Genomic DNA, 7,801 nt, shown 5'->3' with positions numbered 1-7,801 from the left:
TTATAAGAATTAGGTTGTCTTACCGGTTTACTATGATCTTGATTGTTTGCAGTCCCAAAACTTTCTTCATGTTCAAATCCAAGTCCAATTCTATCTCCATCAAGTTTTTGTTTTTTCATCATGTCAACAAGTCTTTCTGAACTTTTCTTGAATTTTTATTTGTGTTCATTTGTAATGATCAACTCATTTTCAAGAATTCCAACTTGTCTCACAAGCTCATCTTTATCATGTTGCATGTAAATCAAATTTGTTTTTAGCATATCAATTTCATGACAAAGTCTTAGATTTTTATTACCTCCATCATTAAGTCTCCTAATCAAGTCTTCTTCATTCTTCTTCGTATCTTCAAGATCCTTACATAGCCTTGTGGTTAAGTCTTGCATTTCATTTCTCATGTTAGTGTTCTCTTTCCTCAACTTGTCTGTAATGTCACTAAGAGTTTCCTTTTCATCATCATGTTTCTACATTTGCTCATGAAGTTCTTTTCTCTTATTTTGTGCTATAACTAGGTTCTCCTGAAGTTCTTTAATGAATTCCTTAGCAATCCTTAAATCATCTTCAAGTTTGATATTCTTTAGTTTTTCTACATCAAAATCTTCAAGAGCTCCTTCCAACTATTTTCTTAAGTTCTCCATCAGTACTGGTTTTAGAATCTTCCTCAAGCTATTAGGCTTTACAAATAGAGGACCAGGCTCTGATACCAATTGTTAGATTCAATGATAGTCCCAAAGATACTGAGAGTGGGGGTGAATCAGTGTCTAACTGGTTAATTGAATATTTAAACTTATTTATAACTTTGCAACCCAAAATAGTGTACCGATAAACAAGAATTAATGCAGTAAATACAAATAATAGAAACAACATAGAAACACACCATAACACAAGATATTTTAACAAGGAAACCCAGTGTGGTAAAAACCTCAGTGGGATTTGTGGCCCACAATATTTACTCACTGGCCAATGAATAAATACTACTTACAATAAGGGTCTGCACATGCAAGAAGGTGAACTGCCTGGAGCACACTACTCAAAAGAGTCTTACTGACTATAATATGGATAATTAAATCCAATACAATGTACTACTCAAAATAGCATCTCAAATGCCTGGTTCAGTACCGGTTTAAGGTCATTTAGATGCCTTAACCAAAACCTTCATTGTCCACTATATCACCTCATACAATAATTTCCTATTAATTACATTCTTTCATTACTACCTCCTTCAAAATGACCTATGAGATCTCATACATATATGAGTCTATACAATATACCAAGTCGGCTTACAAATAGTTAATTACATTTACAAAACAATTCATTTAAATAAAACTTTATCCCATGTCAGCTTGAGTGTCGGTATACTTCATTTCCGGTGTAATCTAGATGCCGATGAAAGTGCCTGATAGTGTCGGTGCCTGCCGGTGTATGATATCTGTGATGCCAGTGCATGTGTAGAAACCTATTGCCGGTTGGTTTCCAGTTGGTTGCCAGCTAGTTGCCAGTTGGTTGCCATCAATGACAACATCAACTATTCTCATTACAGTGTAGAATGCCAATATTTAATACAACTATAACACCATATATAATAAGCAAATTTAACCATTTAAATCTAGCAACTCATTTATTTAATTAAATCAATAAACTCAAGAGCATAATAATTAACTAATTACACCAGCACAAAATAGCATCATTCACTCAATTTAACAACCATTCAAATAATTAGCTACATGCAAAATAAGGAATGATCAATGACAACTCACAAAACAACAATACCAAAGCACTCTTACTCGCATACTAGTCAAATGGAAAAAAATGACCGACTGACAATACTTACACGAGTGTAACTGCAGGTCAAGATAGGGTCCAACAACTATCTCCTCCACTCTCATCGGATAAATAAGGCATGCTCAAAGTTGTGAAACCAGGTGGAGTCAATACCTCATACCTACCTAGTACTTGTACCTGCAATGTCTTGCACCAATGAACCACACGTGCATATAGACAAGTATATAACCAACATGTCACACACATCAATGAAGGAGAATCATGACATTCAGTGTTTCACTAGAGTGAGTGAAGGAAAATCATCCCCTCGCATCCTATACACTTGCAAACATGCAACATATAAATAACACATCGGACATATAAAGTAAATGTGTCAGTCCATGTGAGTAATCCATAAAAAAATCATTAAATATACGTAATGAAATACTACACGAAAGCATACACCGCATATCTAGTTAAAGCATAAAATAACATCGCATAAAGTCTAAATCAATACATAATAATGCATCCACTGAACAGTCTACTAAAGTCAAACATAATTTCAAAAGAGTCTGATCGAGGAGGAGTACTATAGATCACATGTCCTGTTAATCAATTCATCACTCAAAATATCAACATCAACATGTCTTATACAGGGATAGGTACACTCGAAACCAGACAGATTGGTCTTATACGAGGTACTCACTCTTTGAAACCAAAAATTCCTATCAATAATCGAGTCTTGTTAATCAATCCATCTATTAAAATCAACATCAACATGTCTTATATAGGGATAGGTACACTCGAAACCAGACAAATCGGTCTTATACGGGGTACTCACTCTTTGAAACCAGACATTCTTATCAATTATCGAGTCTTGATAATCAATCCATCTATCAACATCAACATCAATATGTCTTATACATGGATAGGTAGACTGGAAACCAGATAGATGGGTCTTATACGGGGTACTCACTCTTTGAAACCAGACATTCTTATCAATCATCAAACAAATCAAAACAATGACATAGATCAGTATGACTACTGGTTTTTGTTCTAGTTAGCCTTATTTTTATCAATTGAGGGCAATACATGTTTCACAAATCATATTTTACATATCATATCCACCCATCTAAGACATCACCATAAATTCAAAAATGCTTATCAATCCTAGACATACTTAGCATAGTCACTATCCTTGGTTTATTTGAACCAGTTATCTAAATCATATCCCACCAAGGCTTGGTGATCAGTGTACATATCCATATTGAATTAGTATCAACAGTAAGGGGAAAAATCTTGACCTTATTGGGGGCATTTTGCCTTCAAAGTTTTCAACATTACACCAAACATGTAGCAAGACAACAAGGATCGAAATAACCAAGAAATGATAAATGGCAATGCAAGAAGGCTAGACATCGTGAACTTGAACTAATTTCAACTGAATAAAAGATCTATTCAAAAATGTTTTATTTGACAAGAATACATTCCAAATAGCATGCATGCTTACTTATGGTTGTTAATTTTTTCTCATCATATCTCCTAAGCAACTCAAGGATGTTTGTATGACTATAGAAGCAAGGAAGGAATGTGATGTTTTATTTGTCTGCTATCTGTGAGTGAAGTCTTTTATCATGCAAATTTGTCCTATGAAGCAATCAGGTGGCATATCATTGATGACATTTTAGATTTGTATGGGACAAAGGTTAACTCATGTCTACTTTATGGAAGCAAAACTCAGGTTGTCTTATTTCAATTATACCTCAATGCTTGTATCATCTTGCAATATAAAAATCCATGTAAGTTATCCTCATGTCATTATGGTTCAATTATACCATGATGCTTGTATCAACTTTCAACAAATCAAGGCCCAATGATGAAAACAAAGGAAGCACTAGCACTTTGATCAAAATAGATGGCAACATTGAGAATGAGAATGCATATTAAGCTTTGCATTAGCTACACATCATTATCATCTTAATCTTGCATTAGGTTGCATGTCATTTTAATCTTGCATTAATATCATTTCATTATCATTATCATCTTAATCTTGCATTAGGTTGCATATCATTTTAATATTTCATTAGTATCATTTCATTATCATTATCATTTACATCTCATTTTCAAGATACATCTCATCATCATGACATTCATCATTACATCCATCACATGTAGATCTATCGCATCATGATGGAATCTTTCTTCACTTTCATATCTTCATCATTCATCCAACTCTCATCTATCATGTCTTATACAGGATGTATCTTTCCTCAAACCAGAGGTTTTGATCAAATCTTATATATGAGATATCGTTCCTGAAACCAAACATCCTGATCGAGTCTTATACATGATATATCATTCCTGAAGCCAGATGCTTCGATCATATTTGTCTTATACAGGTGGTATCATTCCTTAAACCAGACGCTTCGATCATCTTTGTCTTATACAAGTGGTGTCATTCTTGAAGCCAGACGTTTCGATCATGTTTGTCTTATACAGGAGGTGTCATACCTGAAACCAGACTTGATCTCAATCTAATCAATCTTAATCTCAATCCAATCAATCTTATCAATCTTATCAAACCCATGCATTTCATCATTGTCCACTCTACTATCTTTCAAATAGAATTCCTCTTCTTTCAAGAGATCATTCATGCCTTTTGTGCATGACCGATCTCCCAAGGGGACATTATCATATCAAATATCGACATCAATTTCATATCAGTTTCATATCGACATCAGTTTCATATAAATTTTTTATATCAAATCAATTCTTCACATATGGGGCATCATAAATATCGTTCATCAAATTTGGGGCATCATATCAACTTTTCATATCAAATCAATTTTTCATATCCACAGCATCATATCAAAAATTTTGACAACAAATTGAGCATTTTTCTTTGAATCAACATGTGCACACATGTCACTTCAAAGAGGGGAAAAATGTAGACGTATAAATCTGATCACTTTCCTAAATGAATATTTAGTATTTATTTTAACTCCTTTCCTCCTATTAATTAACTTTTATTTAATTAATTTCTTCATATTCATCTATTTGATTAAATGAATTACTCAATTTATTTAATTAAGTTCACCTAATCCTTTTCTAGCCTTTAATTAAATAAATCACTTTATTTAATCAATTCCACTTTCCCCCTTTTTAATTAAATTGATCTTTGCAAATAAATAAATCAAATTTATTTTCTTTAAATATCCTATTTGTATTTATGCAAGTTGCATCTATTTGATTGAAATAAATTAATTTTATTTTAATTAAAATCATTTTCCCTCATCCACTTGCATTTTTCTACATCTCCCACTTGCCTTTTAACCCCCTTCTAGATTCTTCTAATCACTTCCAATTTAGCCTAATCCATCTCCTAAATATTGTCACAATCCTAAGAAAGAGAAGTCACTTCTCAAAGCCTCCAAAGTCTTTGAAAACCATTAAAGGCTTTATGTCCTCAACAAGTTAACCCTCAAAGACTTTCTAATCATTAATGGTTAACTCAACCTTCTTGCATGATTAGAGACTTTCTCTCTAACTCAATCCCCATCTAACCCAAGGGTCTCATCAAGAATTCATGGCTTTAACCTTGATTATCTCTTTAATCCTTGCACAAGAGTTTATCCTTTGGATAAAATCTTTGTCCAATGGATAGCCCTAACCTAACGTTAACCCTTACCTCCTAAGGTAACCTTCATGTCTTCTCAGGCATTTAATACCTCTTACGTCTCCTATCAAGCAACCTCTTGTTGACAATTATCACCATTTCATTGGTGAGAGTTGTAAACATGGATTGATTAACTTTCAATCCTAGCCCCTGTTAAGATTATTTGATCTTGAGCATGCATTGCCCTATTTTCCCTATAAATAGAGCCCTTCTTCAAATAATCAAGTCTTTGTGCATCAAACTTATAGTCTCATAACATTAAGCATATTATCTCTCTTTGATAGAATAGCATTTTAGATCATTTTGATAGCATTATAATCTTAGATATGTCATGTTAATCTCATATCATGTTAACTTCATCTTAGTATCATTTTTATACTAGTTTAAACTTCATATCAATATCTTGCATCCTATCATCATCTAGTTTCATATCTAAATCATCACTAGGATCTTGGTTGCATTTCATTTAAATCTCATTTCTTAGGTTGTCATCTTAAAGAATCAAGTGATCTTCCAAGCTAAGAGCCACCTTGAATCTTGAAGATCCTTGGAGATAGAGGAACATGGAATAATTTTAAAGAGTTTAGATTCATTTAACTTGCTTTGTTTGGATTTCTAACCTCTAATGCAATGTTTCATATGTGTGTTTGAATTATTTTCTCCTCTTGCAGGTTGACACCACATTCCAGGCATACAATAGTCACACATACAATTGAATTCCCATTCCCCTCAATCCAGCATACTGTTGTAGGAGAAACAATTTTACACCTTGTGAAAAAACCAATTTGTTGGACCTATTGAGAATGTTAGAGATATTCTTAAAGTTTATAAAATCCTTAGCCCAAGAATGTACTGAAATCAAACCCCTCCAAGGGAAGCCCACCAAGGGATTTCCCACTCATAAGCTCCAAGGTGCACCTCCTCAACACTTGAGAGTCTTTGAAGCATGCTTGCACATGAACTATGACAATTTTGAAAAAGGAAGAATCTACAAAATCAAGGGTGATTAGTTAAAAGACACCTTCCTAAATCAAAATACCATGCAAAAAGTGGATCTAAAATATTTAAAGCTCATGAAATGATTTAGGGGCCAAGGGCCTCTCTATGGATGATAAATGAGGCCTCATGAAATTAGAGTAGAGAGTCCATGGAGGATTTGATGATAGGATTAGATTGAACGCACTCCCTATTTGTTAACCAATCTGCAAGGATATTTCCCTCTATAACAATGAAGAAGCTCATATTTTTTCAATGAGTCTACAGTAGCCAAACTTGTTGCAACACATACAAAATTATCCAATTGTACTCTTAAACTTATAAAGCCTTAATACAAATTAAACACTAATCTGGAACCTAATCGAACATTAAATTAAACTATAATGTAAAATATTAAAGCCATCATCATCAAGCTTATCTGCTTTAAGGTTTAAAATGTTTGGCTTTCTAAAATATATTCCCATGTTAGATTTTGTTAGATTTAATTAAGTAATAGTAAATAAAAAATACAATCATGTTTTTTATTAGAAACTTAGCAAGACAAGGGTGTTGGCCCTTAATACAAAAACCCTTAGGTGGAAAAAGAGAAAACCAAATAAGGGTGAGAGCCCCATAAAAAACAGTGTTGGACAAGCAAAGAGAAAACTTGTCAAACCAGCAACAACCCAAACCAAAATAAATGAAGGAGAGAAAAACTTAAGCCTTGACAAGGAGAAGTTTAGGGGAGGGGAAAGACTTCCCCTTTCACCTACGACAACCCATAGTCTAAGAAATACTGTCATTACGACCATCAAAAGAAGGATCAAATGAGGGGGGCCTATAAGGAAACCATCAACAATAGGGTGTTGCAGCCAACTAGCATTAGGAGTAGATTCAATAGAGGCAGAACTGAGTTTTAGAGTATAAACTGTAGGAGAAATAGGAGAGATATCCTCAAGGACAGAAAGGGCCACAATATTGGGAGCAGTGAGAGGTACAACTTCATCTTGGGGGAAGACATCATCTACCCAAGAGGATCCAAGAGAATCTTAGTTAGAATAATTGATAGTTAAATGATCTAGTGTAACATCCTTCCACCAAGTTGCACCACCTTTATGATGTGGTAATGATAAATCCAAAGCTAGATGACCTGTTGAGAAGCATCTTTGGTAGCATATACAATCATGTTATAAATGAAATGATAAAATATTTTATTTTGTATTTGATATGGTTGAATCATGGATTAAGATTGAATAATTATCATAATCAAATATATTAGTACAATTATAATATTGACAATGAAAGAGCATAGAGCATAATGATTTTAATGAATTAAGATTGATTAATTATATACATTTAAAATCAATATTTTCTTAGATTCTATTGCTAAGT

This window comes from Cryptomeria japonica, chromosome 11 (assembly GCF_030272615.1).
Source record: "Cryptomeria japonica chromosome 11, Sugi_1.0, whole genome shotgun sequence".
In the NCBI taxonomy this organism is placed as follows: domain Eukaryota; kingdom Viridiplantae; phylum Streptophyta; class Pinopsida; order Cupressales; family Cupressaceae; genus Cryptomeria; species Cryptomeria japonica.
Note: the sequence above shows the minus strand (reverse complement) of the source record.